The sequence below is a fragment of the Stenella coeruleoalba genome (assembly GCF_951394435.1).
Source record: "Stenella coeruleoalba genome assembly, chromosome: 6".
NCBI lineage: Eukaryota > Metazoa > Chordata > Mammalia > Artiodactyla > Delphinidae > Stenella > Stenella coeruleoalba.
The window spans coordinates 50,428,892-50,455,386 of NC_137151.1; the positions used below are offsets into that span (position 1 = coordinate 50,428,892).

Genomic DNA, 26,495 nt, shown 5'->3' on the forward strand with positions numbered 1-26,495 from the left:
TCAAAGAGGCCAATTTGAGACTATTGACTCAGTTCTATACCTCTCAAATCTGTTGTAAAAGACATAGTAAAATGTGTGGGGCAGGAAAAATCCTTGTAAAATGTACACTTGAAACAAGAGAGCTGTCTGCCTCAAATTTGGCCATGACAAATGAGAGTTACATGGGCATTTTGGAAGGTGTTTTTAGAGAAGTTTGCCCTTGAAGTCTGTCTTCTCTCTTCTTAGTGCCAAAATGAGAAGGCAGAATGCCCAAATGCTAGCATTTGATATATTGAAAGGGAAGTGTGGATAGAAAGTGGGAAATGTGCTCAAATGAGACCACACAGACATTAGGGAGAATGAGGCAGCCTGTTCAGCATTGGGTTTCAGTAGAGTAAATAGGAAATGGTGTCATGCGTTGTTGACTCATCCTCCTTCTGGACACAGTCATTCAGAAATCAAAAGCAATTGGCTTCTGTACAGCTTCCTCTTGTATCTAGAAGCAAAAGGGTCACAAACTCACAGGTGTGCAGGGGCCATGCAGTTAACCTAAGTGAGTGATGCAGGCTTGGAGGAGAGGGGTTGGGGGAGAGATCAAATCTTTGGAGGAAGGGAGAGAAAGTAGGTATTGAAACTTTATACAGAAATACAGGACCAATGTTGTCAGATCTTCAGATTTTTTAAGAGAAGCTGGGAATTTTTTTTTTTTAAATAAATTTATTTATTTATTTTTGGCTGTGTTGGGTCTTCGTTGCTGCACGCGGGCTTTCTCTAGTTGCGGCGAGTGGGGGGGCTACTCTGCGTTGCGGTGTGCGGGCTTCTGATTGCGGTGGCTTCTCTTGTTGTGGAGCACGGGCTCTAGGTGCGCGGGCTCAGTAGTTGTGGCTCACGGGCTCTAGAGCGCAGGCTCTGTAGTTGTGGCACACGGGCTTAGCTGCTCCGCGGCATGGGGGATCCTCCCGGACCAGGGCTCGAACCCGTGTCTCCTGCCTTGGCAGGCAGATTCTTAACCACTGCACCACCAGGGAAGACCGGAATTTGGGTTTTTTGAGGGAGGCCTGTGCTGTGTAGGTGAGTGAAAATTGATCTGCGTGTCTTATTTGTCCTGAGAGCCTCTTGGCTGTGGTTTTCATTTTAGTGGCAAGGGAAGCCCTATTTGCTTCTGGGCATGGGATGGACAGGGAAGCCTCCCTGGTTTAGCAGCATGTTCTCTGAGTAAACAGTCAGGCTCAGTTTTTGCCCTCAGGGTGCTAATGTTATTTTGAATATACAAGGTTATAGAGCTGTAAGGAGAACCTGCTGTTATTTGATACTCTTTCATAGACTGAAATTTTATTTACTGTGTAGAAATGCAATAATCATCAGCTGCCCACACTTAAGTTTCTGGTACTTGAGATTGGGAATCAATAAAGAAGGTTTATTTGGGATTGAAAGCATAACCAGTTTAAAATCTCTTCAGTTACTGAAAAGAAAGTAAAATTAAAAGCATTTTAAGTTCTTGGCTGGTCTATAAAGTAGATGGAATTCAGTTTAATTTTTTGTGTATGTGAGTTGCCATAGCTAATTTAAGTGTTCTGGGTTTAATATCCCTATCTTTTTAGGAGGTTTGGCATTTAGGGGAAAAAATTTCCTTAGTGTAGAAAAAAAAGGAAATTACCATGTAACATATGGAAATTGGCAAAGATGAAATATAATCAGAAATAAACTGAGTGTTCTGTGTCTATTTAAAAACTGCTAGTTTGAGGATTGAAAATCTAACAAACTACTCCATAAAAAAGAAACCCTGGGGCTTCCCTGGTGGCGCAGTGGTTGGGAGTCCGCCTACCGATGCAGGGAACACGGGTTCGTGCCCTGGTCCAGGAAGATCCCACATGCTGCGGAGCGGCTGGGCCCGTGAGCCATGGCCGCTGAGCCTGCGCGTCCGGAGCCTGTGCTTCACAGTGGGAGAGGCCACAACGGTGAGAGGCCCACGTACCGCAAAACAAACAAACAAAAAAACCCTGAAAACAACTCGTCAGGAACTGAATGCTATGTTAGGTTCAAGATTTATTTTTCCTTAGAAAAGTCTTTGTGTGTGTGTGTGTGTGTGTGGCTTTGCGCTTTGTTTTTCATTCTTAGCTGAACTTTATTTTACATGATGGGTGTTGAAATTAAATAAGAAAACAGCTTTTAAAACAAGCATTTTTATTTTAACAGGTGTTTTGTTGAATGTATGAAAGTGACCTTTCTAAGTCATTGTCTCTTTCTGGGAACCTTTATCTGTAAATTGGGAATAGTTTCCTGTATCTTGCAGATTGTTCTTTAGCATTAAATGAGTAACTATATAATGTGCCTGTTGCAGTACTTGGCACATAATAGGAACTCGTTCCTTTTTCCAATGTCTTTAGGGTTAAAGATATCAGGGCACTGACTTCTAAGGAGCCTACCATACTGATCCTAGCTGGGGAAAGAATATAACTTGGACATTTTTTGGGGGGTGGGGGGTCATGTTTGACTTTGTTTGCTCTAGTATGCCTTGACTATAATTCTTATGCAGCATTGACCTCTTTTCCTAAACTCCTTGGAAGTTATAGGCATATAGTGGGTACTTAAAGTGTTTTTTACCATAAATAAATTTTGATCACATGCTTTGTAGATTTGGACAGAAGAGTTGGCATCTTAACCACTAGTAGAAAGCAGATGATGAACTTGCAATACTGCCGAGTGTATCCTCTCTACTGAGAACGTCTAAGGAAGAGGAGCAAGGTGAGAAGTGGGCTTGTAAGACCCTTGGGTCAGCCTGCCTTCCCAGATGGAAGAGTTAGGGCTTTATTGGGTATTAATGTGGCATTTAGTACCAAACTCAGCTGTGAAGTTGCTTGCTTGTTGAAAAACGTGGAAAAGAGAAAAGTTTGATAAATGTGCGTGCCCGTGACTTTGTGCTTGCAAAGAACCAAAATCTTCCGCTTGTTAGTATGGTTGTAAATACTGTGATGTCCTTCTTGACAAACATACTACTGATAAGGACAAGGGAAACAGCATGACTGACTGTATTTGGGGTCAGGAATTCTTCCTTTTGCCTTAAAGTAAAAAGTGTTTTCTTGGAAGGTCAAGTTGAAACTGTCTTTACAGGATTCAATTCTTGTCACATCCGTTTCAGAAGCCCTCCTTGATATGTTATCTGTAGTTCACAACAATGACTAACTTTGTGGTTAAAAAACAAACAAAAAAGAATAATTTGTTACACTTAGAGCCATGTGGAGAATACATTCTTTATCAAGCTGTGAGTCCTTAGGGGAGAATCTGCATGTAGAAGATGCTGACAGGTTTTCATTCTTTTTTTTTTTTTAAATGAAAGTTTATTTATTTATTTATTTTTGGCTGTGTTGGGTCTTCATTTCTGTGCAAGGGCTTTCTCTAGTTGCGGCGAGCGGGGGCCACTCTTCATCGCGGTGCGCGGGCCTCTCACTATCGCAGCCTCTCTTGTTGTGGAGCACAAGCTCCAGACGCGCAGGCTCAGTAGTTGTGGCTCACGGGTGTAGTTACTCCGCGGCATGTGGGATCTTCCCAGACCAGGACTCGAGCCCGTGTCCCCTGCATTGGCAGGCAGATTCTTAACCACTGAGCCACCAGGGAAGCCCAGGTTTTCATTCTTTACCTTTGAAGACTTTTCTTGAGTCTTTCCCCACCAGAGATAGGAGACTACTTTTATGGGAATGATAAAATGCTATTATGGAAAGGTTATTAAATTCTTGTTTACTTAAATCTGAAATACGGCTAAATTTTACTAGCCAAAGAGGTAATTGAAATGTAAACTTCTCAGAAGGTGGGAATCAAAGAAAAACTGCCTTTACCTTGTTGTTTTTAAATAAATTTATTTATTTATTTTTGGCTGCATTGGGTCTTCGTTGCTGTGCGCTGGCTTTCTCTAGTTGCAGCGAGTAGGGGCTACTCTTCGTTGCGGTGCGCGGGCTTCTCATTGTGGTAGTTTCTTTTGTTGCGGAGCACGGGCTCTAGGTGCACAGGCTTCAGTAGTTGTGGCACATGGGCTCAGTAGTTGTGGCTCGTGGGCTCTAGAGCGCAGGCTCAGTAGTTGTGGCGCACAGACTTAGCTGCTCCCTGGCATGTGGGATCTTCCCAGACCAGGGCTCAAACCCATGTCCCCTGTATTGGCAGGCAGATTCTTAACCACTGCGCCACCAGGGAAGTCCTCTCGGCCTCATCTCTTGATCATTCTACGTGTTACCAGTTTCCTCAGTGTGCCATATTCCTCTCTCTAGTTATTTTCCATATGCTGTTCTTTTTGCCAGGAATACCTTTCTCATACCCCCACCCGTAGGCTGACCGATTATCTGTTCATTTGTCTAAGTCCCTGTTTACCCCTCAGTTCTCATATTGAGGGTAATTGTTTTTACAATAAATGATACTGAAGAATTGATCTTTATTGTAGGGACAGTCACAAGCCACTGGAGGCTTTCAATGAGGAAAGTGACGTAAGCAGATCGATATTTTAAAGCAGTGGTTCTCAAGCTTTATCGTGCGTCACAGTTTCCTGGAGGGCTTATTAAAACACAGATTACTGGGCCTCACCCCCAGAGTTTCTGATTAAGTGGGTCTGGGGTGGAGCCTGAGAATTTGCATTTTTAACAAGTTCCCAGGTGCTGCTGCTGCTGGTCTGAGGACCCCACTTGTAGAATTATCCTTTTAGAGGGACCACTCAGACTGAAATGGGAATGAATGGGGCTGGGTGGGCAAGACAGGACGCAGGGAAAACAATTTGGAAGCTGTATCACTATTTCAGGTGAGAAATAAGGATATGGGGATGAAGAGAAGAAGACGGTCTGTCAAGAGATGCTTAAGAGAGAGTGATTGCTTACATATGGGAAATGAAGGAAAAGCTTGAAGCCCGGGGTTTCTCACAAGGGCAGCCAGGTGGATGGTGGTGCCGTTCACTAGAAAGCATACAGTGATCGGATTTTTTGTGGGCGGTCAAGGGGCAGGATGGTGATGAGGTTGTGTGCCTTTGAGGCATCTGAATCGGTTGCTGGGATGCTGCCTTAAGCTCAGAGGGGAGTGACGCTGCTGATACAGCTTTGGGAGTCATCAGTGTGCGATTGAGAGCTGACCCATGGGAGTAGACGAGATCGGTAGGAAAATGAGTATGGAGAAGAGAGCCTGGGACAGAACCCTGAGGGTCACAGTAATCAAGGAAAGCTAGCGGAGGAAGATGAGGAGCTGCTAGAGAGATGAAAAAACGCAGGGGTGAGTCTTCCCTGGTGGCGCAGTGGTTGAGAGTCCGCCTGCCGATGCAGGGGACGCGGGTTCGTGCCCCGGTCTGGGAAGATCCCACATGCCGCGGAGCGGCTGGGCCTGTGAGCCATGGCCGCTGAGCCTGTGCGTCTGGAGCCTGTGCTCCGCAATGGGAAAGGCCACGGCAGTGAGAGGCCCGCATACCGCCAAAAAAAAAAAACCCCGCAGAGGTGTGCACTGATTTCTCTCCTGGAGGCCAAGAGATGAATGTGGTTCAGGAGGGAGGGGTGTAGAAACGATGTCAAATGCTGCTGGGAATGCAGGAAGGTAAGCACTGAGGAGGGTCTATTTGATTAACCACACGGAAGTCCCCCATGCATTCATTCAGTGTTGACTGAGCCTGTTTGGGGTCAGGCTCTGTGCTAGACACACACATGACCTAGATTTTTCAATGACTGGGAAGAGGCAGAAGCCAGACAGCACTGGGTTTAGGAGGATCAGGACAGAGACACAAACAGTCCTGCCATGTTATCCTCTGGCAAAGCCACTGGAGGGAGGTTTCTCACCTCTGCTGCTGCTGCAGGGGCCTTTCTGGAGGACGGAGAAACCTCCCAGGAGTCTCATTGAATCCCTATCTGCAAAACTTTGACAGAGCCAATTTATATGGATACCTTTGGTCCCGGTATGTCAGAGTCTCATCTCTTTAAAGAACCAAAGAGCTTTGCTTGCTCCAGTCTGTGTTTCACAAAGTGCCTGGTGAAAACAGTAGCTTCGGCAGCTGCCTGTAGCCACATCTGTTTTCCATGGACCCAGACCTGGCCTATGTGGCCAAGTTAGGCAACATTCACCATGCTTTCCTTTTTACCCCAATTCTCTTGATGTTTCCACTGTGGAATCCAGTCATGCAATAGATACCTGGAGGCTATAGGCTCTTGAGATCCAGCCAGATTCAGAATTTCACTTTTGGGTCCCTCAGAATTAGAGAAGCCATTGCAATCTATAGGTTATAAATTAAAGTTCAGTTTAAATGCTCTAGGCCATTGCTGCCCGTTTGCACTTTCTGCGATGGTAGAAATGTTCTATAATCTGTGCTGATATGGTAGCCACAGCTAACTGCATTTTAAATTTCATTTAATTTTAATTACTTTAAATTTAAAGTGAGAGAGTGACATGTGCTTAGTGGCCACCATGTTAGGCCAGCAGTTCTGAAATTTTTGGTGTAGAGCAGAATCGTTAGGAGGGCTTGATAAAGCATAGGTTGCTGGGCCCTGAACGTTTCTGATTCGGTAAGTCTGGTTAGGGCTTGAGAGTTTGCTTTTCTAACAAGTTTCCCAGGTGCTGCTGTTGCTGGTCTGGGGAGGACCACCACTGCAGACCTGTTTCCAGCATTTAGTTTTCAACTTATTAATACAGATAGCAATGCCATCAGCCCGTCCTCAGGGCCCTGGTCAGCTAGTTGACAAGCAGCCTAGTACCTCCCCGCAAACCCACACTAGATCCTTTTTCCAAATCAGCACAGCTCACCTTTCAAGCTAACTCATGACACTTTCTGAGCTGCCACAGTGGCTGAAACAATGGCCTTCTGGGGAAGTTCCAGCCTTGAACAGACTTTGGTTTTCATTCCAGCTTTATTAATTCATATTCTAACCTTGTAAGAAATTAGACCATGTGTATGGTGTATGTAGAGTGTAATTTTGTTTTTGCCAAGTTCATACTTGGCGTTATAGTGAATGATTTCTGCATTCATTCTGGCTGGCTGGACTGGGCTCAGATGAACTGTCCCTAAAATCCTGTTTTAACCAGTAACCTTTATTTTTAAGCAAATGATAGTAATTTTTTAATAATCAGAAATGCCATCAAATAAAATAAGTTTCTATAATTAAGCATTCTCTTTTGGATGATTGCTTATAAAAAGATCCTTCTCGTAATACATGTTGAGGTGTTTACAGGTGACATGACATGCTGTTTGAAATTCTCTTTAGAGTACTGGGTGAGGGAGGGTAGATGAAACGAAATTGAAAACTGTTGACGATTGTAGAAGGGCCATGGAGGTGAGGTATACTGCACTAGTCTCTCTACTTCTGTGATTGTTTGCAACTTTACATAATAAGAAAAAATGCTCTTAGAGAAGCTAAATATAGCATTTTTATTAAGTACCAGGTGAATAGTTGAAGAGGAAAATGAAAAGTAGTTCGTTGGTTTTCCTCTAGGGAATTCAACTGGAGTAAAATTTTAATTTAAATGGAAGAGAATAGCAGTTGCTGCAGTGTAGGGGATTAAAGACCATCATTAACAAAGAAACTGCAGATAAGTGAGGTACTTCATGTGTGTGTGTGTGTGTGTGTGTGTGTGTGTGTGTGTGTGTGTGTGTGTGTGTGTGGTATTTAAGGAGGGGGAACCACACCCTTGCTAATTTTTCTGCACACCACCATAGATAACTCTTTTTACAAATATACATCCCCAGCACAGTGGTGCTCACTTTGATGTGTCAGAGTTTTCCTTCATTTGGACAAAGGTAAACTTCTGAAAAGTTTTAAAAAGAAGTGGGGGAGGAGGAGAGGTGGTGGCAGATCATATCACAGGAGTTTGTAGGCAGCTAAGCCTTCTTGGATGGCTGGCTTTACATTTTTCCAGTAGAGTGATGATACCCTGAAGGAGGAGAGGAGAGTTTTTTTTTTTTAAGACTTTTCTTGATCTTCAAAAGGCTGTATGAATAAATTCAACTTGGTTTTGGTTTAGGAAATGGTCTTAGATTTTCTTTAACTAGATGATAGTTGGAGTTGAGTATTTAAAATTATCTCGATAATTATAAGAAGTGGTTTATAAAGTAGCCGTGAGTGTCATGCCAGTTTATAGTATATAACCTAGGCCTCCTCTTTCCCTTTGATATAGCCAATTTGTCATCCATCTTTCCCCACTTGAAATGTCCCTTTAATGCATTGCCATCCCATTTCTATCCCTCATCACCTTCACCCCCTAGTTCAGGCCATATCACCCTCTGCCTCAATTACTGCCCGTAAGTAGTGCCCTGTCCCCTCTCCCTCCTTCTCTCCAGTGATTTCCCTTTTCTTTGACTGTCTTCTGTACTTGGACCACATAATTCAGCATTCATTTGCTTTTTTATGACACGTGCATCACCTTTGTTTTCCAATTAACGCAGGTAGTATGCCTGTGTATAACAGTGGGATATCTCTTAAAGTACCTGACACTGCTGGTATTCAGTAGAAAATATCTGTGAAATCTAATAAAACTTCCAGGCTCTACTTGGTTTTATTATTTACCTGTAATTCTATAGAGAATAAATTTTTCAAAGGTGGCATCTTCGTCAGTATAAGGCATTGCCTCCAAGCCTGCAGGTGGTACTAGTGGTTGTAAATGCAGTTCTAGACGTTCTCCTATACCTGTTGAATTCGTTGAAACACACCGTTTCATCTGTAAGGGAGCTGCTTCAAATAAATATTTTGCAGCAGAGATTTTTGCACCTAGCATTTGGAGCTTGGAAAAAAAAAAAAAACATACAATAACAAAAAGGCTGTTCTGTATTTGATTGTTTCAGGAGTCCTTGGTGCTTAAGTATTTATTGCTTGATTTCATACTTTTGGATAATACTGTTGGTTGTATTGCTCTTTTATGGAGCTGCTTCTAAGGGAGTGTGCAAAGCATTAGTCAACAAGTGTTAATACCTGTCTGGGCCTGATATGTGTGTATGTGTGTGTGTGTTTTAAAGGACGTGGCACCTTTGTCTCTTGCATGGAGTTTTAGAAATGTTCATACAAGAGTAACATAAAAGAATCGCCCAGGGACACGAAATGTGAATTGTCAGAACAAGCCTAGACTGCCCCTCAGTCAAACCAACAAGACCAGGAGTTTGCTCAGAAACCTCTCCTTCTTTTGACTGATCTTGGAAGGACAGGCAAAACGTGGAGTACAATTCTTGGGGGTTTCCTCTTTTTGGGGTTTTTTAGTATGATGTAAGAGGAAACCTTTTATACCTTGAGCATGCTCTCGGAGCCTGGATGCATTCACCAAAGCATTTGTCGAACACCTCGGTATTAGGCTGTGCAATTCTCTTGAAGCCTTGCCCTGTTTTCAGTGATGAATTTAGAAGTATGTCAGTGACCACTTGGATAAGAAAAAATTTTGAAAAAAGTAGATCCTTGGGGAGTGCTCCTTTGATAAGATCTATTAGCTTGCCCCCAGATAACTGATTCAATGCACGTGTCTAGATTTTCTCTCTCTCATGCTCTTGTTCCTTGAAGAGTCTGAAATACAGAATTGTTTAGTGCTTTTAAGCCTTGCTCTTTAGCTTTGTGAGGGAAAAAAACGAAAGACCTGTGCCTGACAACGGCACATTGAAGCCTCGATGTCGTTGGGTCAGATGGCACTCAGTAGTCAAGTTCAACATTGAACTCACCAGTCAAGGGCACCAGAGGGGGGCTGTCAAATGTGTCTCTTTTTGTGAATGCTTTGTGCCTCTTGGTTGCTCGAAAGGACTAGATGCCGTCTATTTTATTGTATTTATTTATTTTTTGATCCTTCAGTGGATATGTTTTATTATTTATTTTTTTTAACATCTTTATTGGAGTATAATTGCTTTACAATGGCGTGTTAGTTTCTGCTTTATAACAAAGCGAATCAGTTACACATATACATATGTCCCCATATCTCTTCCCTCTTGCGCCTCCCTCCCTCCCACCCTCCCTATCCCACCCCTCCAGGCGGTCACAAAGCACAGAGCTGATCTCCCCGTGCTATGCGGCTGCTTCCCACTAGCTATCTACCTTACGTTTGGTAGTGTATATATGTCCATGCATCTCTCTCGCTTTGTCACAGCTCACCCTGATGCCATCTATTTTATAGACATATATCTTCCCTCCCTTTTTTCTTTCTTTCTTTTCTTTCTTGTTTCACTGTTTGGTTTCCCTCTCCTGAATGATGGGATGTTTATTGCAGGAGGCCTCTTAGGTGTGTAACCTTTAAGCTTAATCCATGGTTATATGCAAGGAGCAGACTCTCTGCTTGGTACTACTTTTTCCTCTCTCTCTCTCTCTGTCTCTCTGTGTCTCTGTCTCTGTCTGTCTGTCTCTCTCTCTTTTTTCTTCACTCCTAGGCTTTGGGATATAAGATCCCTTTTCAGGATTTCCCTACCATCTTAAAGATTTCTGCAAAATTAATTAAGAAGTGTAGGATTTCTTAGTTCCTTTTTTTTTTAAATTTTATTTTTTATACAGCAGGTTCTTATTAGTTATCTATTTTATACATATTAGTGTATACATGTCGATCCCAATCTCCCAATTAGTTACTTTCTTCACCCCCTGCTCCCCAAATAATCTGTAGTTTTATGGCAGGACTGGTGGGGCTCCCAGCCCTGCAGGGAAGGACCCATCAAGACTTTCATGGTAAATGTCTCTTTCAGATGTTTGAAATTACCTGCTGTTAGCTTCTAGAGCTGAGGGAAAACCTTCCAGTGAAGTCCACACCATTTGGGTGGGACTTTGGGGTTGCACAGAGCAAATGTTCTTACTTAGGTCTTGTTTTAATTGCCTGGTCACCTAGTGCAAATAGACTTTTTAAAGAGTTGTGGCTTTTTAGAATAGAGGCAGTCATTTAAAAATCCAAAGGCTTTAAAAATGAAATTTGCTCATAGAAGAAGCTTCTCTGATACGGTGTCGAACCTATTTGCTAAAGCACATTTAATAGACCACCTAAAATCCCTGTATTTTCCTACAGTGGTCTAAAGAATTATCACCGCCCAGGTGTAGACTTTTCCTCGTTCAAACATATTTCAAGGCTGAGTGATACCCTATTCCATATCTACCCATTGCCACTTCTGTACTCTTTCCTCTAATTTTAAGGCCTCTATAGCTGTAGCTCTTTCTCAGTTACCCATGTGGAAATAATCTAATTCTTGAAAAACGCCCCATGAGGCGTTTCAATGACTAAGTGCTCAGGGAGTAAAAACTGATTTTAGTATTTGCTTTAGCAAAACAATTAGACAAATATACCACAGATGATTATCTACCTTTCAAAACCAAATACATAAGACCTGTGTTAATCAGAACTCGCAGTTAAAGTCACTTTTTTTTTTTTTTTTTTTGCTTTGTGTTGATAGGAAAGAGAAGATATTAGAAAAGCTGAAAGCAAGGTTTACTAAGAACTCAAGCTTACTTTAAACTAGTGAGGTCGTGAAGACAAGACTAGCTTAAATTTTTACTTCTGTGGTATTCTACAGTGAGAATCGATTGGATAGTACCTTAAGGTTCTACACGCTTTCCATATATTGTAATTACGACAGCTAGAAACTTTAGTTACACGTGTTGGTGTTCTATTTAAGGATGAAGACCCCAAATCTTTTCTGCTTTTAACTAGATTGATGATTCAAAAAACCATTCCCCTAAAACTTTCCTGTTAAAAAGTGATTGGTCAGTTTTCATATCCATAACATCCCATAGCACACACATACCTAGAGTTAGGCCAGAAAGCAGTCATCTTCAGCTCTCCCCCTTTCTCTGTCCTCCTTCCCCACCCCACTTCTGAATAAGTCAGCCCGGAGTCTCCTCTTCTGCCTGACTTCACTGTCTCCTGCCTGAGCTCTCACAAAAAGGTCATAGCCCGTCTCTGTCTTCAACCTCTTACCTCTTTGCTCCACACTTCAAAATCATTGACTGTTGTCATGCCAAAAACCAGGGCAAGATCATGAGCTCTGGTCCCTGCCCTGTGTGTCCATTGCCTACGGTGAAGGTTTTCAAAGGTTTTTCTCGGATGTGGCTGGGCCACTGGGTTCCCAGGTTGTCGTTCTCACTACCCGCCTCCTCACAGCTTCAGCTGGAGCAGCTTCACTTTTGTTCTCCCTTTTGAACTTGGAGTAGGATTTTGTTGAACAAAATGTTCCAGGACTTAAAAAAAAAAGGTTTGCAAACCATGGGATCAGATAACTACGAAAATGCTGCGTCTTCTCCCGTATTCTGCCAGAGGTGCTAACTTTGACTTTTGGCATTTTGTTTTCTTAAGCTTCCAAAATACATTGTATGTTTATGTTCAAATCGCTCGCAGTTCTCCAGTTCATGGGCTCATGTTTATTGAGTGTTTTTTGTGATTAGGGCTTTTATGCATATTAATTTATTCAATCTGTTCTTGATGGATGTCGGTGCTATTATTTAGTACCATCGTATGGATGGGGAAACTGAGGCACGGAGCTGAACTCTCTTGCCCAAGGTATTATAGTTAGTAAGCATAGAGCCAGGATTCTGAGCTCAGAGACTTCCTGCAGAATCCACTCTCAGACACTCGGTGCGTTAACACAGTGACGTGGCTTTTAGGGACTTGTCTGGAAGAAGCACAGCCATCAGACACTTCTGTCTGCAGGCTGAACTTTCAATTTGGGGCTAAATGTATCCTCACGTTATTGTTGAGCCTAGGCCTGCGTGGGGCAAGTCGGGAGTGGGCAGAGGGAGGAAGATGGGATCAGAGGCACTGGGCCACGAAGTCGGGAAAGCAGAGGCCACTGGCCATCTCCTCCCAACCCAGAAGGACTCTGGCCAGTGCGCTCCCCAGCCTTGATCTGAAGTCTCTGGACCATCGATTTCTGAGGTCAGGACAGTGCCCATGGTCCCTTGACCCAGTGTAGGGCTCCCCTGTGCCCTTCACTCTGTTCACTCCTCAGTGAAGAGGTTTGCTGTGTTGGTCGCTCCAGGTGTTAGGATCTTCTTTCCTCTCCACGTCCTCAGAGATGGTTAAGGGGCTGGCAGACGGCGAAGGAAAATCTCTGATCGTTGAAATCAGATTCTCAGGAGCATGGCTCATTGAACCACCAGAAGCACCACCAGAAAGGCTGGCAGAAGGCAGCCTCTGTGCCCAGTGCCCCTCCTGTCTTTGGTCACATTTCAGAACGGTCGGTCGGTTTGTCTGTCTCTCTGTCTCTCTCACACATGTTTTGCTCCTGGGGGTCACCACTGGAGGACAAAGCCAGGCTGCCACTTTATTTTTGTGGGCAGAAGCCACTACGCAGTGGGTTGATGGAGCAAAAACTTCTTTACAAAGACAAATGTGGGTTGGTAGGAATTTGTGCAAAAAAAAAAAGTCTTTTAAAAAGCACTTTTGTAATGGGACAAATGTGACTGCTCATATCGTTCCCACATGGGCCCTTTAGAATATATTTTCTCTACATATACACACACACATACACACACACGTACACGTACACACGTATCTACTTCTCTCTCTCTCAGGTGAGGGGCAGTTTGAGGATGTGGGAGAAATAACGGAGCAACTGTTTTAAGTGCAGAGGAGGGTCTGCCTCCAGCCCAGGGCTGTCTTTGCAGACGTTTGTGGGGACCAGATGGGAGGGGTGTTGTGCCAGGTGAGCTGCAATTAGTGGTTGATCCCAGGCCGAGGAAGCAGCAGGGCTGGGTACTCAGCTGCTCAGTCCAAGTATAAACTAGAGCTTAGCCTCAGTGTGGGGCAGGATTAGGAAGAAAATATGGCGGGATGAAAGGTCAGGATTGGATTCTGGGGCCTGGCTGACACCGTGTGATCATGAATAGACTCCTTAATTAGGAGCCATCTGCTAAGAAATAACCCTTATGTATATATTTTAAAAGAGCTTTCTCTATCGCGCTTGAAAGGTGAATTACTGGGTATTATTAACACTTGGTGGGGAGGGGTAGGTGTCTAGAATCATCAGCCCTTCCTCCCAGAGGAGGGGACAGTCCAGTTTGTCGATTGCAGGATGCTTGTTTTGTTCTTTTCCTCCCCTGCAGCCCAGCTTTCTGTTTTACTGCTTATGAGCCTCTTTGTTAGAGGAGGAAACAAACAAAAGGAGTTAAAACTCATCTTCTGGTTTTGCTTCTGGTTGAGCAGCTTGCATTGAAGGTTAGCTGGGTGGGTCAGGAGTGTGGAAGGTGAAGATCTGAATGATCCGTGTGGGTTATCGATTAGTTTAGACTGGTCTGCCCTTCTGTCCCTTGCATGCTCTCTTTGGGGATAGAGCCATTAGGAGCAGAAAGTGAAAAGGGAGATTCTTTGTAACAAAGAGACAAGGCATGGGAACAGAATTAGAGCCTACACATGTCTAAAATGTGCTCTCCAGTAGCCAAGAAAATGGTTTCAAAAACTTGAACAATAGGAAAATGCAATGAAAAATACTTAAGAAAGCTTAAGTAGCCCAGATACGGTGTGGCAGGAAATGAACAAGTTAATAATATTAGAGTTGGTTTTTTCTTTGTAGCTGGGATAGAGGATATGCAGTAAACTGATAAAGACGGCTCATTTTCAGTATTTTCGTAATCTTTTTTGGTCTTGTATTAAATTTAAGACCGTAGACTTATCACTAGTTCTTGGAGACACCTAGGTGAAAATCCTCACACATCAAGCTGAAAATATCTCTCTTTGGGTGGGTGTAATGTTTCACTTGAAAAAGAACCGTTAAAATCCTGTGGGATCACAGGTAACAGAGTGCAAAAGGCACAGAAAAAGCTGGGTTTTGACTGCAGATGCTTTCTGAGCCTTGTCAGATGACAAACTTTGTCTTGCTGCTGCTGCCATCCACACAGATTTGCTCACTGCTGGCTTGCTGTGAAAGAATGTGGGCATTAAGGAGATCCCAGGAGCTTTTCATTAAGCTCAGCCTCCCTGTCTTCAAGGGCCACTGAATGATTGGAACTTTAATCAGCGTGCATGAGGAAGAGACCTAAGGTGGGTGTTAATGCCATTGAATTAATCAGAGCAAGAACTGACCCCGGGATGGGGGGGAAGCACTCCCCACCTGTAGCTGTTTCTACTGGGACATAAGAAGCAGTGTCCCTCAAGGAGCTCCCTGAGTAGAAGCTTGCATCCCATGCTACTGCAGGGTGGGAAAACCCTATCCAGATACCTCCCTTTGAAGTAGAGAGATGGTTAAGATTCTCCAAGTTTTTGTGGGGAGTCCCTAGATACCCCCTAGATATGGGGGTAGAAGCTGTTGCACACAAAGGGCCTGGTATTCAAAGCCCACCTCAAAGGTTTTTCTCTTCTGATGAGATTCCCTGGAGGGGACCCCTGGAGTGGGGAGACAACCCTCCTTTTATATGGACAGCCAGAAGGGAGGCCCAGGAGGGAGGGTCAGGGGAAACCTTGTACCAGAAGGCAGTGAGAAAAGAAAAAAAATGAAGCGGAGAGGAAAGTGCATTTAAAAGGGATGGGAGTGGGGGTTTACTACCTTTTAAAGGCAAGAGGAACAAGGTCTTAGGGAGAGAAAACAAATAAGGAAATGGGATCAAATCAGATGAAGTTCTTTTAAGGAAAGGATGGTGTTAAAGCAAATCTGTAGACGGAAAATGAGGGCAAGCACACTGGTGGGAGTGCCAGAGGAGAGTTCCAGCTAGTGTATAGCAGAGAGGGAAGCTTGTGTTTGAAAATGAGGCTAGTGCTTTAAAAGATTGGGCCTTGGAAGGTGGGGACATCACTGGGAGGGGGACCATCGGTATATTTCATGTCATAGTTTTCTTCATTGGATAATGCCCAGTAGGCTCCCTGTATTTTGGGGCATCATATGTATTGATTGATGCATTTGAATGTAAAGGCAGAACTTAGATAAATGCAGGAAGGGAAGGTTTTGAGATGAGGAACATAGAGAGCCAGGAACTTTGTTCTTCTTTATCTAAGCTCCCTGTAGATCTGCTTCTTTGGTAAATTCCTGTATTAATCAAATTTTCTTTCCAACTATCCTATGAATAGAAAGAGGAAGACTTCATTAACCTCATTTCTTAGAATCATAGATCTGGTAAATGAGGTTTGAAGAAGTCCAATAAATGAGTGGCTCCATCTCTTAACTTACCCTTCAACGAGTCAGAAATAAGAAGAAATACCAGAATGTTGCATTTAATACATTGTGTGTACACTAGGTTCTGGAGAATGTGCTGAGTCAAGACTCCTTTGTATATAATATGCCCTTCAGCTTACTCTTGCTACAAAGAATTTAGAGAGAAGTGGTGATTTTGAAAGCACTTGCCAGTGGGGAATACCATTTGATGGTGGTTTCGTTATTAAGATATTTTTGAGTGACACTGTTTACTTGCTAACATATTTTGGTTATGATTAAAGGTAGCTTTTAGTGCCTAAAGAATGGAATTGGCTATTAATCAGAGTCTGGTAAATATCTGAAATAAATTAGAAGAGTTGTGGGCAAGAAATGAAGAAGCTGTCAGAGTTGGATAGGGTAGGAGGTAACTTTGAGAACTTAAGACTTGTCTCAATTTATTCATTAAGCAAATACTATAGACTAGGCACTGTGCTAGGACTGAGCAAAATAAAGGTGAATATAGCACAGTTCTCCATGGAGCCCATGATAAAATGGGGTGACAAACATGAACAGATGCTTGCTTATTGATTGATTGATTGAGCGATTGTAGTATAGTTGATTTATAATGTGTTAAAGGTGTAAGCAGAGTGGTTCGATTACATGTATTCTTTTTCAGATTCTTTTTCATTATATGTTATTACAAGATACTGAATATAGTTCCCTGTGTTGTTTATCTTTTTTTATATAGTAGTGTATATCTGTTAACCCCAAACTCCTAAGTTATCCCTCCCCACCCCTTTCCCCTTCGGTAACCATTAGTTTGTTTTCTGTGTCTTTGAGTCTGTTTCTGTTTTGTAAATAAGGTCATTTGTATCATCTTTTAAGATTCCACATATAAATGATATCTGTGATATTTATCTTTGTCTGACTTACTTCACTTAGTATGATAATCTCTAGGTCTATCCATGTTGCTGCAAATGGCATTATCTCATTCTTTTTTATGGCTGAGTAATATTCCATTGTATATACCACAACTTCTTTATCCATTCAACACAGATGCTTTTAAACATTACCGTAATTGTAGTGATATGGATTGCTCCAAGATTTCCCACTGTTTTTGGAGAAGTGACAGAAAGGAAAAAGTCTTTTTCTTTTTTTTCTCTTGATTCTGAAGATCTTCATTTTCTTAAAATTTTTTTTGAATTTTATTTATTTTATACAGCAGGTTCTTATTAGTTATCCATTTTATACACATCAGTGTATACATGTCAGTCCCAATCTCCCAATTCATCACACCACCACCCGCACCCACTGCCGCTTCTCCCCCTTGGTGTCCAACAACCCTCTTGGTGGTTCTCTACATCTGTGTCTCAATTTCTGCCCTGAAAACCAGTTCATCTGTACCATTTTTCTAGGTTCCACATATATGTGTTAATATACAATATTTGTTTTTCTGTTTCTGACTTACTTCACTCTGTATGACAGTCTCTAGATCCACCCACGTCTCTACAAATGACCCAATTTCGTTCCTTTTTATGGCTGAGTAATATTCCATTGTATATATGTACCACATCTTCTTTATCTATTCGTCTGTCGATGGGCATTTAGGTTGCTTCCATAACCTGACTATTGTAAATAGTGCTGCAATGAACATTGGGGTGCATGTGTCTTTTTGAATTATGGTTCTCTCTGGGTATATGCCCAGTACTGGGATTGCTGGGTCGTATAGTAGTTCTATTTTTAGTTTTTAAAGGAACCTCTATACTGTTCTCCATAGTGGCTGTATCAATTTACATTCCCACCAACAGTGCAAGAGGGTTCCCTTTTCTCCACACCGTCTCCAGCATTTGTTGTTTGTAGATTTTCTGATGATGCCCATTCTAACTGGTGTGAGGTGATACCTCATTATAGTTTTGATTTGAATTTCTCTAATAATTAGTGATGTTGAGCAGCTTTTCATGTGCTTCTTGGCCATCTGTATGTCTTCTTTGGAGAAATATCTATTTAGGTCTTCTGCCTATTTTTGGATTAGGTTGTTTGTTTTTTTAATATTGAGTTGCATGAGCTGTTTATATATTTTGGAGATTAATCCTTTGTCCACTGATTCATTTGCAAATATTTTCTCCCATTCTGAGGGTTGTCTTTTCATCTTGTTTGTAGTTAAGGAAGAAGTCTTAAAGCTGATATTAGGGGAAGGTACATGAACTAGAGTGGTGCCTAACTGCCCCTTCCTCACACCTGTGACTTTAAAAATCTCTAAAACTAGTGACAGTTACACAGAGTTGGGAGTCTGTATTCAACTCAAGAGATCTCTCTGTAACTGTTTGTGGTGGGCGGGTATAGGCCTGAGAGGATGGTATATAGTGAAGGCCTTGGTAAGAAAAAAGGATCAAAAGATGCATTAGTTTTCTGTTGCTGCTGTAACAAATCGCCACAGACTTAACTGTCTTAAAACAACACAAGTTTATTATCTTACAGCTCTGGAGGTCAGAGGTCGGACGTGGATGTCACTGGGCTGAAATCAAGGTGTTGGCAGGGCCGTGTTCCTTCCAGAGGCTCTAGGGGAGAACGTGTTTCCTTGCCTCTTCCAGTTGTCCATGTTTCTCCATATTCAAAGCAAGTAATGTCAGTCTGAGTCCTTCTCGTGCTGCCATCTCTCTGTTTCTCTGGCCATAGCCTTGAAACATTCTCTAACTCTGAGCACTCATGTTGTGCATTGGGCCCATGCAGATAAGCCAAGATAATCTCCCCAACTCAGGGTCCTTAACTTTAATCATAACTTCGGAGTCCCTTTCAACATGTAAGGTAATATAGTCACAATTTCTGGGGATGAGAGTGTGGACGTCTTTGTCTACGAGAAGAGGAGGCCTGGATTCTTTCTACTGTGCCTGTGGTTCTTAACCAGGGTGAATGGGCCTCCAGATTAATTTTCCTTCAAGCTTTTACACCACTGCCATAATTGCTAGACAGTCCTCTTTGGTAGGTCATTCCTTGGCTCAGAATATACTCCTTGGCCAGACATTCAGGTCACTCCACAGGAGGTCCTTAATCACCCCTTCCCATCCTGGTCCTGAGCAAGAACTCCTTGTTCTGGTTGGATGTGTTTATTTGCCGTTGCCCTCTATCCCCTGTTCCATTCTACACACTCCTGACTCCACGCCTTTGCCTGAGTTGTCCGTGCCAAACCAGACTACCCTCTTTTATCTCTGCCCATCCTTCCTATAAAATCCTGTGACATTGATCATCTTTATTCCACATTTGGAGTTTATCATAATTACTATTATTTAACTTTTATGTGAGTGCATTTGATCTTCCCATATAGACTAGTCATCCTAGGGTGCTTGTTAGAAAGCGAGCGTCCTGGGACTCGCCCTGAGAGACTGATTGAATGGCTTGGGTTGTGGCCCAGGGGTTTGGCTTTTTAACAGACCCTGTGGGTGATGATAGAGGCAGCCCACATGCAACACGTGCTGGGAACTCCTTGAGAGCGGGGGTGAATGATCTGTCCTCTCATAGCGGTGGACGTCATGTTGTCCTTGTAGGGGGAGATGATGATGTTTTGTGGAAATGAATGCCAGTTTTCTGCAGGTGAGTTTAGAGAGAAAGAGAGGGTCTTGTGGGAAGTGTGTAATAGAGTTAAGGGCACCAAACTGCACCATCTTTTTGGAAAGTTCAGTGATGGACAGAGAGTCAGTCTGTGCACCCTGTTGGAAATGGGTAAGATCAACAGTACAGTTGTGATTTGGAAATAACCTGTTAACATGGCAAAATTGCCATACCTCTAGATTTACTTTATTACTTATTTGCTTGTCTTTGTTTCAGGGACCTAACATGATGTATCAAAAGCAGAAATTTTGTTGTGGAAAAGATTTGAAAAAGGAAAGATGGCTAATTCATGGGAATATGCAGGGGGAACTGTGTGCTTTTAGTGCCCATTCTGATCACTAGTTCTTCTTGATGCCTGGAATGCAAAGAATACCCAAAAATCTGAATTCCCACTGAACCAAGCATTTTTGGAATGAGGCCGTTCATGAATATGCCATGATTTTAATTTCTGCTTTTGTTAAGATTGGAATGGAGTCTTTGTTATTTTACATTATTTCCTAGACCTCCTGGAGAGTTTAAATCCAATGAACGGATTTATTTTACAAAAATTGATTTTTGCCTTTTCCCATTTTGGGGGATCTTATAGCATAAACTGAAACTATTAACAAGCTAATGAAGCAAAAATATTTTTTGTTTCTTTCAGTGTTCTACTTCTCATTAATTTTCTATCAACTTTATGGCAGAAAGGGAAGACATCAATTTTTATTGAGAGTAGAGCTCTAAACTATTTTAGAGTTCCTATTATAATAGGAGTCTACCCATTATAAATAATTAAATGAATTTAACCTGGATCAGAATAGGCAGAATTAAAAATAACAGATGTTTCTGTGAGCTGGAAGCTGTCACAGAGGTGATATACTTGAATTGGAAATTACCAAAATTTCCTTCTGCTTCCCTAGTCACCAGACAAAACAGAAGCATTTATATTACTGTCTTTTGTTTAATGGAAAAGAGCTGTGTTTTAAGATGAATTGGGCTAGGCACTTTAATAACAGTTTTGATTCATTTTAAGCCAGTTCTCTACGTGCTATCTAAATTTTAAAAATATTCCATAAATTGAGTAAGTCGTGAAAATTCATTCTTTTTTCAGTGGGCTCATTTGCCTATCTGATGGTCATTTCCTCTTCAGTTGGTTCTGTGATGATTTCTGATTCTGACTGAACTAATAACCCTGTGGGAATAACAGGGGCAAGGAGGAGCATGTGCTGTGCATCTAGAGCTAAATTAAAATACTGATAATTAATGCAATTGTTTGGTTTCAAATGCTTCAGTTTCTTTTTTCTTTAAAGCAGCAATTATGTGTACAGTGTCCTTCTAGATGAAATAAAATGAAAGGCTGAAGGAAGTTATCACTAAGTCATTCCTGCATACACTGTTTCTTCTGGATGGAAATCTGCATTTTGACACAAAGCTCACAGTTAAAATTCACTCCTGTATAACCAAACTTAGGAATGATCAAGGTATTTTGGCCTAGTATTGAATTAAATTGAGTCAATATTTGTGTAATATCTTTCCTCCACACAATGGCACTCTCTGTAGAGAATAAGAGAAGAGTAATGTAATCCTTGCCTTCAAAGAATTGATAATTTAGAACAGAACTATACAATAGGAATATTATGTGAACCACATAACTTTAAATTTCCCAGTAGCCACATTAAAGGATAAAAAAGACACAGGTAAAATTAATAATGTTAAAAATCCAGATTTTTGTTATTTTAATTGTGTATTAATATAACCCACAGTATCAAAAATATTATCATTTCAACATGTACTCAGTATAAAAATTACTAATGAGATTTTACATTCTTTTAAAAATACTAACTTTTCAAAATCTGGTGTTTGATTTATTCTTAAAGCACATCTCAGTTTGGATGCTAAATTTTTGCTGGAAATACTTGATCTTTATTTAGACCACAAAATGCAGAGTCGAAAAAGTACAGTCACATACTAAAGTTGCCCAGTAACTGAAGTGAACATCTGTTTTATATTTGAATTAAAAATTAATATTAAAAGTTCAGTACACCAGTCCCTCTAACCACATTTCAAGCACCAGTAGCCCCATGTGGCTCGTGGCTACTGTACTGGACAGCACAGATTTAGATGTTGAGACAAGACTTTATACACGTTCAATACTTAAATAATTGCAGATGGTATGTAGTTAGAAAAATGAATTCCTGTGTATTTGTATTTGATAATTAAGAGAAGTGTGGGCTAGAGCAGTGGTGTCCAATAGAACTTTCTATGATGAAAATGCTCTATATTGGCACAGCCCAGTAAGGTAGGCACAGCCTAGTAAGGTAGCCGCTAGCCCTGTGCGGCTTTTGGACACTTGAAATGTGGCAATGCAACTAGAAACTATATTTTAGTTTTAATTAATTCAAAATTAGATAGCCACTTGGGGCTGGTGGCTGCCATATTGGATAGTGCTGCACTAAAGTCTCATAAATGAGCATGAATTAATATAGGCAGTGAGAAAAGGATAAGACATTACTGAGTGGGGAACAGCATAGACCAGTGGTTGCCAAACATTAGTGCACATTGCAATTACAGGGGGATCTTGCAAAAAAAAAAACCCCTGTATTCACCTACCACATCCAGACATGCTGATTTAATTGGTGTAGGTGACCTAGTTATTAGAACTTTCCAAAGCTCCCTAGGAACAGATCTGTGCTTGCAATATAAATCTATTTTCTCTTCATATCATACATAAGTTTGCTAGAAACAAGCACAAATAAAGAAGAAACCAAATCAGTACCTGGTATTTTCTAGGTTCCTAAGACTATGGAATATATACTCCTTGTTGATCATACAAAACCCTGTGCATTAGATGGAACAGAAGTGATTCCCATTTGCATAATAAAAAGACTCAAAAGTTAGCTCACTTGCTGAGAGTCACATAGCTGGGGGGGGGCGCGAATGTTGTGTCTTGAACCTGTATCTTGTGTTTCTGCCGCCACATGAGCAGAGCAATATAGAGTATCCAGCTTCCTCCAATTCACGACTTGTTTTCTCTCTCTTCATAATAGAGCCCTTGTGCTTAGATTTATAAAGAATGTTTCCTTTGATATTTAGGAAAAAAAATCTCATTAACAATTGGATGTTTGTAGTCCAACAGATTCATGATCCTCTAAAGAGCACTGTGCTGGATGTTGGGAGATCTCTGCTCTTTTCCTAGTACAACATATGAGCTTGATGACCTTAAGCCAGCCAGTTAGTTAGCTGGTGCATCTGATTTCTAGTTGCCAGAACAGGAATTATCAAACCTGCCTGTTTTATAACTTAAAGGATTGCTATGAAAAAAAATGTCATTGCCGTGAATGAAAGACTATTTATACTTCTATAAATTGTCCTTGAAATGCTTATGAGAGTAAAATATTTTTTTCCTTCATTCTCTTTAGATAATAAAGAGCATTTTTCATTTTCCAGAGATGAATTAAGTCAACCCTCACAGCAGCCTTGGGAGATAGAGCTTATTACCCCATCTTACTATTGAAGAAATCGACATTCAGTGATTTGTCCAAGGTCACACATCTTAGGAGAGGCAGAGATGGGATTCGAACCGAGGTGCTTTTGCTCCAAAGCCTGCGGTAACATCTGCTCCAGAGAACTAAGTCATACCCTTGTGGCCTGAGTGCAGTTTGCCTTCAATAGGGTGTCTACTGTGTTCTATATTAGTGGTACCAAGAGGTGGCAAGATTCATTAGTGACTTTGAAGTTCCTGTACTTAGGCTTGAAATAGATGGTGGCTGTTTCCTCAGTCTCCAGTAAAATGTGGATAAAAGCATCTTTAGAAAATATTGCTCTTCATATGGCTCAGACTTTACGAGCAGTGAGCTTGCTGTGCAAAGGCAGCTTTCACACTGTCCCCTTCCCTCCAGCTTTTTCTAATAGGGATCCTTGGAGATACCAGTACCATTCATCCAGAATTTAATTTGAATTGAATTAGTTAATAACTAATTGAATATTGTTTTCCATTCTCTCTGGCTCCTCGCCCTTGGAGAAGGGTATTTTAAATCTACAATTAGGTACTTGCCTTCTATGATGGTTAAAGTTCAAATACTGTATGTATTTTCTTTCCCCTCTCTTTTGCTTTAAGCCAAGTCCTTTTTGTTTTTTAATTTTATTGGAGTGTAGTTGATTGCCCAGTCCTTTTGTTATCTTCTTCTTTGGCTAGCTTTAAACATGTTCTTCTTTTAGCTTTATAAATTTTCTAAAAGCTTGATGCAGACATTTCTTATTTGGCTCCCGTTCACTGGGTATGATCATTTTCAAGGTTTCTGTCGCTCCTTGGGAATGCATCTTTATGAACTCAACTTTGTCTACTCCAGTGAAATTGTTTGGGGGAAAAGGGAGCAGAATACACTTTCTAGAAGGTTCCCCCTGCTATTCGTCTGTTGATGAGCTTTTATTATTTCCATTTCACTGTCCTTGCCCCTAGAGGATAACCTTGGATCTTAGCACAGACTCTATTGAGTGTAAAATGAGTTAGCACGGATGAAGCAGAAACAGATCGGTCCACGAGGAGGATGTTCAGATGCTAAGTCCTCTAGTTCAGTGGGGTTGAAAAGTATCTCCCTAAGAGCCGCTCTGGGTATTGCCTGTCCTATTTTGTAGAGAAATACACTAGCATGTGCATGCAGTTGCTGTTTATGCCTTTGACATTTGTGCTCAGTTCTGTGAGGGATGCAAAAAAGTGTTCTTATCCCGGCCTCAGGAAGCCTATAGAATTGGGAAGACGACCTTATTTGCTAGAAACTCATCTAGCTCCTCTCTGCTAGGCACAAGATGTACAAAGGTTAAAAAAGAGCCACAGTTGCTACTCTCTTTGTGTTTACAGCTTAGTAGAGAAGTCCTCCATGACCTGTGTAACAGTGTGATCAGTACTAGCACAGAAGAGTGAACAAGAAGCAGTGAGGGCTCACAGCCCAGAGCAAGTGGTAAACTCCGTCAGGACAGTCAGGGAGACTTCACAGAGGTGGAGTTGAGCAGAGTTTTGAAAAGGTTTCCCCTTAAACTTGTGGGACAGGGCATTTTCGGAGGCAAGAGCACCATGTGCAAAGACACTGAGGTATGAGGCAGCCTGGTGTGTTGGAGAATGTACCACAAGAGTAGGGGAAAACCTTGCGTATTATTCTGTATGTGGTAGGCAGTACAGAGGAGCCCAAGAGCAAAGCTAGCCAGATTTGGAAATATACTGCTGGAATGTTCCAGATCAGCAGGCTGCATGAACAAAGTGGTTAAAGTGGGATAAAGTCATAAGATAGGAAGGAATTTATGGAGGTAAGGGGAGACATGTGGCCCTTTTAGTGTCCTGAATGAGTCTCTTAGGTATGAGTTCAAATATAGCACTCTATGTTGATTGTTTTTGCTCCTCTTTCTTTAAGGACTTGTTTATTAACTTCAACCCCAGGAATTATTCCAGATTGTGACAATGGATCTATCCTCCTGCTGCCCAGATTAAACAGTTTGCTTGCGTAGGGAGCAGAAGGCTCAGCATCGTCGACTGGAAGTACTTGCTTTTCTTGAGAGGCCACATTTCTTCCATGGAAGAATGATGTCAACAAACTTATCTTAATGCCCGGGCCCCAGGACACTAGTGGCCCTGTACCCACAGCAAAGGAAAGGGGTTCCCTGGAATTTCCTTTCTGTTCTGGGAACATACAGGTATGATTGGAAGACTGTCCTTGATGAAAGCATCAGTTAATAGTGGAGATGAGGGTTTGTAACAGGGACCAGAATGACTGCTGGGAAGGTTGCTAAATAGAGTATTATGGTTTGTTGTTTTCAAGAAGCAACTTGGTGTTGTGGAAAGAAGCACTGGACAAGGGTTTGGGAACCTTGGGATCTAATCATTGTTTTATCCTAACTAGTCCCATGACCTAGGTCTTCCTGAGCCTTAGTTTCCTAATAGACAAAGGAGGAAAATAGAGTTGGAAGAATCTGAACGAGCATATTTCTCTACGAAATAGGACAGGCAATACCCAAGCAAGCCTAGAAAACGACACAGCACTTTACAGTTTGTGAGCCCTGACTGACTCCTGTCATTTGACACCTCCGTCTGGCCGCCCTGTGTGCCATCTGCCTGTGGTGAGGGAGGAGATACCCCTCAGTGAGCCGGGGCTGGACCAGCCTCTGGGTGACTCCCTGTTCTGCAAACCACCTTATCTTGAAGAAAACGTTTTCACTACCAGTGAAACTTAATTTCTTCGGGATTTTCTTAGACTGAGATGATTTCGAAGAAGAGTCTGGAATTCTGTTTTCTCCCTTCACCATTTATAGCCTCTCTATCCCCAGTTACCACTTGAGTATCTCTAAGTAATGGTAGATACAGTCTGGACCACTTGGGATTGAGTCATCAAACTGAGAGTCCGGCCAGTAAGTGGAGTTCAAGTGTTGAGCTGAAGTCACCTCATGAAATGAAAATGGCCCTGGGCCATTCTGTTAACACTTGACCCCCTTTGTCCTTCTCCCACGTAAGACCCCTCAACTATTCCTTAGCATTGAGGGGCAGTGGGGAGAGGAGGTGGTGGAGCAGACAGTCCGATAACTGTGGTATTCCTGAACTCATATCTAAAGCATTATAAATGTGTACAGATTTCCTCCTTTGTACTTGATAGAAGAGATCTTCTGTTCTCAGCTTGATCCAAAGAAACAGCAACATCTGCTGTTCCCTTGAGGTGCTGTAACAGGAGGCCAGCAGTACTAGTCACATCTGTCTGTAGAGTTGGGTTGGTGCCGTTGAGTCTGTGGCTTCTCTTCCTGAGTATCAGACTGCTCGCGTTGTGTCTCTGAAGTTGCTGGCGCTGCAGAGGATTATTCCTTCTTCTTCGTCCTGCTCCTCCAGCCTGGGAAGCCTCACTTCGAGCCAGAGGGGCCAAGTGAGGTAGGGCTGCTCCTGTCATGA

At 42.0% G+C, this 26,495-nt stretch overlaps 1 protein-coding gene across 6 annotated transcripts in view; it reads left to right on the forward strand.

Moving 5' to 3' along the window:
• The window catches only part of FMNL2 (formin like 2), a 304,570-nt gene that overhangs the window by 93,850 nt on the left and 184,225 nt on the right, over positions 1-26,495 (forward strand). The window contains exon 1 of one of the 6 annotated variants that reach the window (XM_079924757.1): positions 2,480-2,724. The exons of the other annotated variants lie outside the window; for them this stretch is intronic. The gene's annotated coding sequence lies outside the window, so the exon portion shown is untranslated. Of the gene's footprint in view, positions 1-2,479; positions 2,725-26,495 lie in introns of those variants that run through there. 6 annotated transcript variants of the gene reach the window in all.